At 39.8% G+C, this 13,779-nt stretch overlaps 1 long non-coding RNA gene across 1 annotated transcript; it reads right to left on the reverse strand.

Annotated features, from left to right (window-relative positions):
• Window positions 1–8,959: 8,959 nt before the first annotated feature.
• Window positions 8,960–10,722, reverse strand: LOC139433978 (uncharacterized). Its single transcript, XR_011643372.1, has 3 exons — window positions 10,519–10,722; window positions 9,590–9,694; window positions 8,960–9,243 (listed from the first exon to the last, which is right to left on the reverse strand). It is a non-coding gene; the product is annotated as an uncharacterized lncRNA (long non-coding RNA).
• Between the last annotated feature and the right edge of the window lie 3,057 nt (window positions 10,723–13,779).

Raw genomic sequence — 13,779 nt, forward strand, 5'->3', positions numbered from 1 at the left:
CAACTTTCGATCAGGCATTTCTGAATCCATTTTGTATTTGTGGACCAAAAATGCGCTTGCGGGTCTCAAATCTCTGTTCACGGATCTCAAATCTCTGTTTGCGGATCGTCTTTTTACACACACGGAATTTTGAGACATATTTTCCGCCGGTCTCGGCTAAAATCTACTCGTGTCACTCGGTTATTTTCGGAAACCACGTGATGGCCTGCTGATGACTACATTTCCGCATGATTTCAAAGTAAGAGCATGATGGTTTGTTTAATGCTCTGTTTTTGTATTATAATGAACAGCGGAACGTTAGATGCATTCTTCATCACCATCACCCTCATCATCATGTTATAGTGATACAGTTAGTTTGTGTTATTGGTTCAATATAGCATATCTCGAGCACTTTCGTTGATGTTGAAGTACAGGCTATACACCACTTCCGGGTCCCGGGGGGGAGCAGCTGGCAGCGAAGCAGCCCAGATAAAACTCTTTCTTCATTGTTTGTTGTGTATTCAGTCAAGCGGGTCAAAGTTACAAAGCACTTCACATCTTATTAATCGGCCTAATTTTACTTTACCAGTGCAGTAATAAAGTAATCTGTAGAAAAGTACCGTATTTAGGTCAGCCTTCATAGTAAGGCTACATTACATGTTATAATATTCATCGTGTCCTTTCTACTGTATATGCATATATTCCTGTCTATTCCTTTCATTTGTATTTAATGTTATTGTGTTTATACTTGTTTCCACACATTTCACAATTTGGGATGAATGAAGTATCTATCTATATATGATATCCATCTATCTATCTGTCTGTCTGTCTATCTGTCTGCCTACCTACCTACGTACCTACCTACCAACTAGTTGTTTTGTTTGGAAAGGTTTTGTCATTGTATTGCTCTTTACCAGCACCTGCAGAGTACAGGACTTTACATTGTAAATATTATATCAATCCATTGGTTTCTAGCATATATCATTTGCAAGTGTTTAAAACAAATGTGGGATACTGATTTCATAAAAAGAAAGACATTCATGATTGTCATATTTTATTATGTAGGATACAGGACTGGAATTATTCTTACTTTTTACTCCACTTCATTTATGCAACAACTTTATTTCATTTTATGATTAGATTGTTTTGCTTGTATCATCCTTTGCAAATACAGTCACAATGCTGGAAACAGGGCTGTTTCTCTGAGAAACGTAGATAATCACTTATGAGAATATAATGCATTGGTGTATATTAAACTAGCCAACAGTATAAAAAGCACTACAAAAGTTTTGTCAATATTAACCATAAACATTTACATTAGTGAAATGACACATCAATCAATGTTTATTTTTGTGAAACAAATTGTGAAATGTGTGGAAACAAGTATAAACACAATAACATTAAATACAAATGAAAGGAATAGACAGGAATATATCAGTGGAAAGGACACGATGAATATTATAACATTTAATGTAGCCTTACTATGAAGGCTGTGTATGTGAAAAATAAAATAAAAATAAACATTGATTGATGTGTCATTTCACTAATGTAAATGTTTATGGTTAATATTGACAAAACTTTTGTAGTGCTTTTTATACTGTTGGCTAGTTTAATATACACCAATGCATTATATTCTCATAAGTGAGTATCTACGTTTCTCAGAGAAACAGCCCTGTTTCCAGCATTGTGACTATGTATTTGCAAAGGATGATACAAGCAAAACAATCTAATCATAAAATGAAATAAAGTTGTTGCATAAATGAAGTGGAGTAAAAAGTAAGAATAATTCCAGTCCTGTATCCTACATAATAAAATATGACAATCATGAATGTCTTTCTTTTTATGAAATCAGTATCCCACATTTGTTTTAAACACTTGCAAATGATATATGCTAGAAACCAATGGATTGATATAATATTTACAATGTAAAGTCCTGTACTCTGCAGGTGCTGGTAAAGAGCAATACAATGACTAAACCTTTCCAAACAAAACAACTAGTTGGTAGGTAGGTACGTAGGTAGGTAGGTATAGGCAGACAGATAGACAGATAGATAGACAGACAGATATAGATAGATAGATGGATATCATATATAGATAGATACTTCATTCATCCCAAATTGTGAAATGTGTGGAAACAAGTATAAACACAATAACATTAAATACAAATGAAAGGAATAGACAGGAATATATGCATATACAGTAGAAAGGACACGATGAATATTATAACATGATACAGATTACTTTATTACTGCACTGGTAAAGTAAAATTAGGCCGATTAATAAGATGTGAAGTGCTTTGTAACTTTGACCCGCTTGACTGAATACACAACAAACAATGAAGAAAGAGTTTTATCTGGGCTGCTTCGCTGCCAGCTGCTCCCCCCCGGGACCCGGAAGTGGTGTATAGCCTGTACTTCAACATCAACGAAGGTGCTATGCTGTATTGAACCAATAACACAAACTAACTGTATCACTATAACATGATGATGAGGGTGATGGTGATGAAGAATGCATCTAACGTTCCGCTGTTCATTATAATACAAAAACAGAGCATTAAACAAACCATCATGCTCTTACTTTGAAATCATGCGGAAATGTAGTCATCAGCAGGCCATCACGTGGTTTCCGAAAATAACCGAGTGACACGAGTAGATTTTAGCCGAGACCGGCGGAAAATATGTCTCAAAATTCCGTGTGTGTAAAAAGACGATCCGCGAACAGAGATTTGAGATCCGTGAACAGAGATTTGAGACCCGCAAGCGCATTTTTGGTCCACAAATACAAAATGGATTCAGAAATGCCTGATCGAAAGATGTAAATGTTAAAGAGATATTCACAGATCTTTTTTTTATTTGTGAACATATTTAGCGTATTTGCAGATCCGTTTTACACTTGCAAATGTATTTGTGAGTTTGCAAATCTTTTAAATGCATTTGTGGATGTTGTTTTACATTTACAAATCACATATTTACACACAAATTATTTTTATGTTCACACAAATAATTATGAGACATATCTATGCCCATATTCTTGTCTCTCTGCTACCTGCTCCGTGAAGCTAGCTACAGGGACTCTGCCTGCTCAGTTCATCCAGGGAACACAACTTGAAGCCGGCCGTGGCTGTTTGTTCTTCATGCTTATATATCGGACTATTGTGACTCGCTCTGCGCTTAAAACAGACGGTGCATGAATGCGGTAAGTGAAATTCGAGTGCTTTATTTATGTGTTAATAATTTTTAGGGATGCTCCGATCGATCGGTCACCGATCGATATCGGCCGATACTCACTCTCTACCGATCGATCGGTGCTCTCTAAACATGCCGATCGCGAGAGCCGATCGCATGACGTAAAATACATGACACTTTTATCTGTGTGCGGCAAAACAAGCTCGCCAAAATGGCTTCACTGGTCTGGCATTATTTTAAGGTGTCCGAAAAAGACAGTAAAATAGCGGTATGCAACGTGTGTGTGAAGCAGAAATCCTGCAGCTCCGCCCGCCGGACCGGTAAACGGGACGAAACACACAAGAGTTAGACCTAACACACTTAGCTATTTTATCTACCTCTGGAACAAGCTAAACTAGTTATTATAAATATATGTATTCTTCACTGTCAGGTCACTCATTACTAGATCAGTGAGCTGCATGAGATACTGACAGGCTGTCAGGAGAGAGAGGGGGAGAGAGGGGAGAGAGAGAGAGGGAGAGAGGAAAAGAGAGCGCTTCCGCTAATTTCTCCCGTGTTATTATCCAAAGTGAATGTAAACTTGAATAATCTACATAATTTCAATGTAATAATTAAGTTGATTGTTGTTTGTGGAAGCTCCAGTGAATGAGCCCCATTAACTGAGGTTAAACACAGGCCCGGTTCAAGAACAAAATGACTAAGGGTGCATCTGAGATTAGAGAGGGTGCAGTGGTAAAGTGCTATTTTTATAAGTGGGGAGTGTACCTAACACCCTCTAGGGGGGTCCTCACCTCCTCTAGGGGGGTCCGGGGGCATGCTCCCCCGGGAAGATTTGTTTGTACATATTGAAGTTAAAAGCATCAACCTGGTGCACTTTGAGAGCAACATGAAGAGATCGATGTGCTCGTTGCTTGACTCATGGCTTCCCAGTCCCTCATCACGTAGCCTATAAGAGCACGGTGCCAGGTGTTGCAGCCAGTTGCGGTGAAGGCATCTGACTTACTTGAACCGAAATGTCTACATGCAGAAGATGGCATCTTTTTTACATGAATATTCAGCCGATCTCTGTTTTGAGACCATGAGCTGCAAAATGAGCGCCTCACCCCACTGGACAGGCGAGTTGGTACTTTATTAGATATACCTGCAGACTCTGTTTTGCAGAGGTCCTCTGGCACTTGCGGGCCGCCGAGGGGTGGCGGTGTTTGGGGTAACGAAGGCGGCTGTGGCTGCTCCGCCTCCGTGGGCGAGGCGGGCAAAGCCGGCGAGTCGGGCAGGAGGACGTTAGTGTCCACGACAGTGACGTAATGTCCCCATGATCTGAACTGTTATACCTGCAGCAGATGCAGTGCATGCTGGCGATAAGGGCTGGTTGTTTTAACCATGTTCTGAGTTCCATCACTGACGCTGTGTCAGCACCTTGTCCTCGGAGCGGCACAGGTCACGCGCACCTGACATAATAACGTTACTTACCGTTTAAATTGATCAAATAAATGCAGCAGACAATGCTATTCAACCACAATTTATTTTATTTCAACTATATTCTTCTTATTCTTCTTATTATTACTATTGTTAGTAATAGTAGGCAAAATGTAATATTTTTCACTTTTACTTTTTTTTTTTTTACTTTTCATTTTTCAAATGAGGGTGCATAACGACCATAGACTGTATATATAAATGGACGTAGGGTCCGTGACGTCACCCATAGGATTCTGCAGAGTTGCCGTGAAGCCCTTAGTAGGCGGAGTCGGCCACTAACGGCTCGACAGCGACGTCAGAGTCTAACTCCCGCCTTCTCCCGCCTGCTCCAAATAAGGGCAAAGAGGCGGAGCCGAGGTTGGACAGGGCGGGACCTGCTGCCACCGAGCGTGACGTTCCAGACCTAGCTCAGGCTAAGAAGCTAAGCTAACATGCTCTATTCAGTATTAAGCTAACAACCTATGCTAACAACCCAGCTTGAGGTCACTGCTCCTCGTTCCCGGCATATTCTGAAGGTAAGATACCCTGTAACTTTACAAAACGTGTTCTTTTGATTTAAATGTTCTTGAACCTACACTATACAATTGTTTTTTAAGTGCTTCACCGTTTTTCAAATATAAATGTCATTTGTAACTAAACTTTGTAAACTAGCAGAGATATGGCCAGTGTTGCGTGAATTAAATGTGATTAATGAAATATGACTGTAGAAAAAGAAAGGTGCTTTTATATTGATTAAACCATTTTTATTTATTTCAGCATTAAGAAAAATGAAGATGGCAACCTCCTCCACGCCAAACTGCACAACCTGTAAGTTGATGGTCCTGGCTTACTTTACATGACTTCAGATGGTTGACATTACACACAAACATACTATACATATACATGTGTGCACAATTGTAGATAAACAGCACACAGTATATAAATATATATATATAAACTGTGTGCTGTTAATCTGTTTTTTGAGGTTTTGCTCTCTTGTTACTTTTAACCATACAGGTGTGATTTCATAGTTATTTTGCATGTTATTGTCAAAGGAACAAAATGAGAAACCCTTTATAATTGATTTGATATTCCTCATGATCTGAAGCATTTGTTGCTCTCATTTATTTTCCTCCCATAGTGACTGTATGGATAATCGGAGACAGCTATGTCCGGCATGGAGCCCAGAGAGCTACAGAGACCATCGGCAGCAACCTTGGCCTCGACCTGAGGGTGTGCTGGTTCGGTTGGGGTGGACTGCGCTGGAGAGGTGTCCTCCCTTTCTTTTCCTACTCCCTGCGAGGAAGAGCAGTCCCGGATGTCCTCCTCATCCACTGTGGCGGCAATGACTTGGGGGATGTGCCCAGTGTTCAGTTGCTGAACCAGATGAAGGAGGACCTGCACCAGCTTCACCATCGGCACCCTGGCATGAAGATCATGCTCTCCCAGATGAACCAGAGGCGCCGGTGGAGGGCTGGTGCAAATCCTGTCAAAATGGACAAGGCCCAGAAGTTTGTTAACAGTGTTATGGCTACTTTTGTTCATAGCCTAAATGGTGCCATTGTTGACCACTCCAACATTAGACATGACAGTCCTGGGCTGTTTTTGCGAGATGGAGTTAATTTCACCCCTTGGGGAAATGATATTTTTTGTAAAGTCACTAGCCAATTGCCTGAAAGACCACCTCCAAAGACTGTGAACTGCTAAAATGTCAGTATCACTGTTTTTGGATTTGGCCTTTAGAGTATGTATTCTAAGGCCCTTGCTAAGCCCAGACTGTCATGGCTAATGTTGAGTTAGATATTACATCTGTAGCCATAACACTGTTAACATGGCTGCTCTTCCTCTTCCCCACATCCCACCCCCCCCTCTTCTCCCAATGGACTCTGCAGCTCTCCAGGCCCATGCTGGGCATGGCTGTCTGTCAAACCTTTTATTTTGTATTTGTTATGATGTTTTTTGTTATTTTATTTGTTAAAATAATTATGTATTTATGTAAATATTGAAAATAAATTACATTCATATTTTCACTTCTTTTGTCTACTGCTTACTGAAAATGTTAGCTATCACATCCAAATGGGACTATCAAATGAAAGGATAAGCTTACCATACAATACAGAAAACATTACACATTAAGGCTCAAATCTTTTCCCAAGCCGGAGCAGTCTGAAAAGAGTCCCAAGTTTAAAAACACAAAATCTTGACAATGAATACTACACTGTCATTTGTCAGTGACAATGCAAACAACAGGAAGGTCTCCCCTAGTCCCATGTATGTTGGCATCAATGTCATAAGCATACCATAGAATGTAATTATGAAGTGCAATACCCACAATCCCTACAGGGTCGTACCGTCACAGAAGATAATACCTTTTAGAGAGTTTCTAAATTGTTCAGTATGCAGATAAATATTTGTTTTACAATAGAACATTTTTTCTCTATAAATGTTCCCACATGTTGTGAGCATCTACTTTAAATCTTTTGTCAACAAATAAAAAACATCTTAATTTCCTTTAGGACAACATTTTGTTCATAACACCACTACATTAACAATAAGCATAGGAAAATGATAACTGTCAACATTTAAGATTGTGCTTTTACTCTTTATTTAATCAGATCTATTTACATTGAAAATGTGATAAATACACAAGCCACATTGAAAGTTACATCTTGCATTTTATGAAAAGTAAAGGTTTCGAATCATTGTATGACTTAAAGGGATAGTGGAAATCCGCGAATTTTGGGTTTAACTTATGTATTTTTATTAAAAATAAGCATAATAAACCATTTTTTTTAATTTCATGCGCCTAGTTTCATTTTATTTTCAATTTTACTGCTCCCGACCACGCCCTCTCAATGAAACGAAATACTTCGGGAATCTTCGGGTGATGACGAAAACAAAGGAAGACGGGCACAAACATTGGACGAGGCACGAGTATTTTATTATGTTTTCTGGCTGATTTAATGCATCATTAGCCTGTACCATTGTGTACAACGCCATTTATTGCCTGTCGATTAGGCGACCGGAGGCCTCGTCATCCGATAATCCGGTACACAGTGTCGAATGTGTACACTACAGTCATCATATAGACATGATAGACTAACAGTACTGTGAGTACAGCCTACACTTGACAGGCAGCCTGGCTAGCCTAGGATTAGGACCATACTACGTCAAAAGACCGATTGGCTCTAGCTGTATATCATGCTAGTATACAATTCATTTAAATGTATTCATGTAATTAATGCCCATAAGGCTGTTACATATACAATAATAAATGTGACAAGATAATTTATGTGAACCTGACCCTGGTATGTTATGAAATGTACCCTACATGCAGTCATCCTCGGGCATAGCCATAGGCCTACAGTGCATGCATGCCAACTTTTGCAATATATAATATAGCGCCTAGCGTGAGCTATGCTTAGGGACCTACCAGTCAAGATTATTTGTGCGTAGGGGTGCATCATCTGGCGCCTGGTCCTGGTCATCCTCGCCATTGCCCATGCCGTGAACTAACTCCATCACCTCGGGCTCGAACAAATAAGGACGTAATGGTCCATCGTCTGGCTCAATATTCTCACCATCGTCGCTTACTGAACCGGATTCAGATTCAGTTCCTAAAACTACATTTTCGCAGGAAAGCCGAGAGGATGTTTCTGACTCGCTATCATCACTGGATACCTCGTACAATCCTTCTTCTTTGTCTGTTATATTTGCCCTTCCACGTTCATTCTGCATAGACGCCATGGTTTGTTATTGTTTCGTCTTCCTGAGTTTTCCTCACTTCCGGTTTGGCTGACTCGATCATTTCGTTTCTAAAAAAGTTCGGGGAAGCTGCAATAAAGTGCTTCTAACATGCGTAAGGCAATTATTATATTTTTTTAATCAGGTGTGATTGTTTTGGTACGTAATTATGCTTGTATATAAGTTAAAACGAAACTATTTCGGGTTCAATTTCCACTATCCCTTTAAGTACACTACAAAATAAATTAAAGATGTGCAACAACTGTATCAGTAATTAAAATGATATAACTTATGCACAGGCTTGGGAGGGCTACTTGCCAAAAACACAACCAGTAACTTCATGTGAGTATCAAGATATAAAAGTAATGTAACCTGATAACTTTCTTTTTGTTTTGGATTACTTCAATATCAAATGTAATGCAAATAAACACAGGAGAGAAGAAATATGAATATGATTTTTTTACTTAAAATGTATAATATAATACCATAAAGCAGATTCAGGCAGTAGGTGTAGAGATTCACAATGAAAGTATTAGCCTCCAGAACAGTACCGCTTCCAGAGAAGAGATACCATTTGATCATTTTACAACAACCACTATCTGCTCTTTTTAGGTTTTGAATAAGATTGTAATCCTGAGTTTCCCTATTATTAAAAAAAGTAAAACTAATCCGATTACATCTCTTCCTATGTAACTAAGGATTACACTTTCATTTTTTTCTATACGATCTTGATTCGTGTTAGATGTAATCCATTACTATCTAAGCCAATACAAGTCATAACTTTTGGAAAATTGTCTCAAGTTATAAATTATGCCTTCAATCTCTTTCACGTGGAGAAGACATCCCATTGGCCGAGGCGTTGCAACTTCCCTCAAGCGTCCTACATGAAAGAAAGATCACATGTTAGAAATGTGTGCACAAACTATTCAGTATGACCCGTCTTAGTTTAAAGCCCAAGTGTAAGAGTGAACAGAGGCGGAGTCTGCCTGTTTTCCAATTTGTTTTGTTTGTTGGCTGCTGCTGCCCAAACCAACACCCTCCTCACAAGCATTGACTGTTGGAATGTCATTATGCTCCACATGTGGAACAACAAAGGCTTCTTCAGGCATGCCTTGTATCATAATGATATTGCTCTGATCAGCAGCAAGACTGTTTTCACCACTACCATGGTCTACATCTGCAACCTCCTCATTGCTATTAACAGTCGAACTAGGAGTGTCACTGACCTCGTCATTGTTACTCACCCTGCTTTTCCTTCCAGGCTGTTGTTCTTTGCCATTGGTGAAATAGAAAATGGTGGGCACTGCAGTGTTTTTCAGGCATCTCCTTCCCTAATAAAAATAATAAACAAAAACACATAAAATAACTTTTTGAGATCTGTAGATATTCAACTTTCTTTTGAATAATGTTGTTTTAAATGTAAGAGTGCATTATAAAAGACAATAGAGGGCCAACATGTTAACTATGCAGTTAATCCATTCAACAATTACGTGTTTCCAAGATTCAGATTCAAAGGATTTATGTCATAGCACATAGGCTACAGTGTGGGAATGGCAATGAAAATCATCTGTCCCGAGCTCCTCCAACAATGCAACAGTTATATAAGACATAAAACAATAAAAGAAATTCAAAATTAAATTAAGAATAATAAATTAGTGCAGGCAGAAATCTATATACACGTAAATATAATAAGACATATGCAAGAACAGAATGTAAAGATAAATATTGTATAGTAAAATTAAATCATTTTTTTTTTACAGTGATAGCTGTTAAGATAAATAAGTTATAAGATGACAACAGATGAATGAATGTTGCTATTAAAATAATGTAAAAAAAAAGGTAATATAATTCATCTGTTTTTAACATAGAGTATGTGGGGGGAAATGGCAATTCTCTATCTATGATAAAGAGTCTTTGCATAAATTGAAGAGAAATGTGATGGTTTGCAAACAAATCGATTTCTATTTTTCTTTACTTAACTGGCAAAATCTTAATTTGGCCTTTAATAAAAAGAACATTACTCATCACTGATGTGCAAGCTGTGCCATAACAATTATTTAGCATTGTATAATGTATAACATGTATTTAATTAGTAACAACAATTTACACTCACAAATGGAACCAAGTTATTTTGTTTTTAAAAAAGGATCTGTACCCATGAGTCCGTGCTGAAGGGATGACTCTCAAAGTGTGCACTGCACAGGCGAGAAGAAACGTTGGGGGTCCATGTATTCCTCCGGATGTTCAGCACCCACTGGTCCAGCCTGTCTGGATCACCGAAAGGAAACCTTTATTCAAAAATACATGAAAACCGACCCAAAGACAACAGGAGGGTTAATGCCATATTCACTTAGTAACGCATGAACAACTTTTACAAATATTTCTATATAGTCTGTGTTGGTAAATGTAATCTAGGTTGCACATTTCCTGCTGAAATACATGCATGGGCCTACCAAGTTACTGCGTGGCACTTTGGTTTTGATAAAACAGTGTAGTTCCACTATATAAACGTTACATTCATAATCAAACGAGATAATATGCAAGATAAATAGCTATTTGTTGTTATTCTTAATGCTTGTCATTCACACGTTAATAAAATAAAATAAGTACCGATACATAGCAGAACAATTGTGGCGATGTTCAGCTTAATAAGCCTTGTTCAACATCATTTCTTTAGCTAATACTATAGCGGGCTGCAGGCGAACCAAGTCCGCGTTTCGCTGCATTCCTTGATCTCCAGTTATAACGCCGGGCTCCGCCGCTGGCCGAAGCTAACGGAGCCGCAAAGGGCTAGCTACGGCTCCGGTTAGCTTCGGCTCCGGTTAGCTTCGGCTCCGGTTAGCTTCGGCGGCGGACTCCGGCGGCCACCACTGGGATAATTGGGTCGCCTTTTAACATTTACTCCCATTTAGCATTATGGGCGTCATAGCCATAGACTATAAAAGTCTTACCCAAGGCTGAATCATAAACTAAACTGTATATATATATATACACATGCATAAAGGGTTACGTCCTTAGCTAGCTACATAACAAGCTAAGCTAACAAGCACACAAACACCTGCTAACGGGGTTAACATGTATAATATTATCATTTTACTCACCGAAAAAAGCTGTGAGTAAACTTCTTGGAAGTTCTGTTAGTACATTCAAGCGCACAGCACGACATCTTAATTGTCTGGTATATCACCACGAACACGGCTAAAGCTAAAGGGTCAAGTACAGTACTATGACTAACTAACGTTGTAGCCTCTATGGTTGTAGCCTAGCAGAGTGGACAAGTTGCTGTTAGCTGACAGTGAGGCACGTATCTGTCAATCAAAGTGACCACGCCCTAATGTATGCACAAACTTTAAGACCTAATATAAATAAAAGGGTCGCGTTAGAAAACAATTCACTCACAGATCCATAATCATGAAGGTGGAATCTAACTATATCGATAATAAAATGTATGGAGCCAGGGAGAGAAACATGTTTTTTTCCGCTGTAAAGTTGGGCATTTTAACATGGGGTCTATGGAAATTGCTCCTTTCTGCAGCCATCGCCTATCGGCCAATATATGAACTGCAGTGTGTGGCACTTCCGTATTGGCTTCCCGGCTCTTCCCCAGAGTTTGCCGCTTGATAACGACTCAACTGAGGGTGCAATGCACCCTTATGCACCCCCGTAGAACCGGGCCTGATTAAACATCACTTTAAATGGAAGATTTAAAGTGATGTTTAAATCTTCCATTTAGGACCCGCCCACTCGATCGGATCGGCGATCGGTATCGGCCGATACTAGGCTTGTTTGAGACCATAGACTGTATATATAAATGGACGTAGGGTCCGTGACGTCACCCATAGGATTCTGCAGAGTTGCCGTGAAGCCCTTAGTAGGCGGAGTCGGCCACTAACGGCTCGACAGTGACGTCAGAGTCTAACTCCCGCCTTCTCCCGCCTGCTCCAAATAAGGGCAAAGAGGCGGTGCTGAGGCGGAGCCGAGGCGGGACAGGGCGGGACCTGCTGCCACCGAGCGTGACGTTCCAGACCTAGCTCAGGCTAAGAAGCTAAGCTAACATGCTCTCAGTATTAAAGGGAAATGGAAACACTTTTCAAACTGCTTTCCATGCGACAATATTACCATTAGGAAATGTATTTATCTAGTCTATTTCCAATGTAAACGATCGAGATACGCGAATTTACTTTTTGAAATACGTGCCTAATGACCATGGGCGCTTCCATTGCTCCGGGACTTTTCCAGTGACGTCACTGAGTGGGTACGGCTTCCTGGGCCAAAGCTCAATAACAAACAACATGGCGTGCAATGCACCAGTAGTTTACATTACAAGAAAACGGTCGTCGTCAGGAGTTTATTGTATTGCCCCAGGCTGCACAAATGGATTTTATACAAAGAAGGAAGAAGTACATTTCCATAGGCTGCCACTAACTGATGAGAAGCTGCTCAAAGTCCAGTCTGGATGCCTGGTTCAATACAAAACATTGGATTTGAAGCCAGGATCTGTTCCCACAATATTCGATTTCTCAACGTATGCAGTCGGGAACACCGACCGTCCCAGCACGTCGGCCGCGCAAGACAATGACAGTGTCAACAAACGTGAAGTTCGAGCCACCAAACAAGTTGCTAGCTGCGAGAGAGAGGTAAATATTGCAGCACTACCAGATTACTAGCTCACACATGTATTTACTGACAGTGTGACCTTATTAATTAACGCAATCGCGTCCAAACTAAATGGTAGCTATTATTATGACGCACAATAGAGAATTGGGGGTGTTCTATAGCTCAACTAATTAAACTGGCATACACACGCTCATCTGTCGAAAACAGGGTAACACTTTACAATAAGGTACACAAAATGTGCTTAGTTACTGAGGAACTACTAGATAGTTAATGGTTAGTTAATGAGTAGTTCCTCAGTGACTGCGATTGAGGAACTAATGGTTAGTTACTGGTAAACAGACTGGGGGGTACTGTATTAATGAATCATTCGTTAATGGTTAGTTAATGAGTAGTTCCTCAGTGAACTTATGGTTAGTTACTGGTAAACAGACTGGGGCGGTACTGTATTAACGAATCATTCGTTAATGGTTACTTAATGAGTAGTTCCTCAGTGACTGCGATGGATGGTTAGTTAGTTACTGGTAAACAGACTGGGGCGGTACTGTATTAACGAATCATTCGTTAATGGTTACTTAATGAGGAGTTCCTGAGTGAACTAATGCTTAGTTGCTGGTAAACAGACTGGGGTACTGTATTAATGAATTATTCGTTAATGGTTACTTAATGAGGAGTTCCTGGGAGACTTTGATTGAAGCAATGGTCCGCTGCAGCAGGGCACATTTAAACCTGCCATCTTCGGCTGGCTTGGGTCCCACCCTGGATCAACTGGTGGAGGTGGATCCGATTTACCTTACCATTA

Source organism: Pseudochaenichthys georgianus, chromosome 6, assembly GCF_902827115.2.
Source record: "Pseudochaenichthys georgianus chromosome 6, fPseGeo1.2, whole genome shotgun sequence".
In the NCBI taxonomy this organism is placed as follows: domain Eukaryota; kingdom Metazoa; phylum Chordata; class Actinopteri; order Perciformes; family Channichthyidae; genus Pseudochaenichthys; species Pseudochaenichthys georgianus.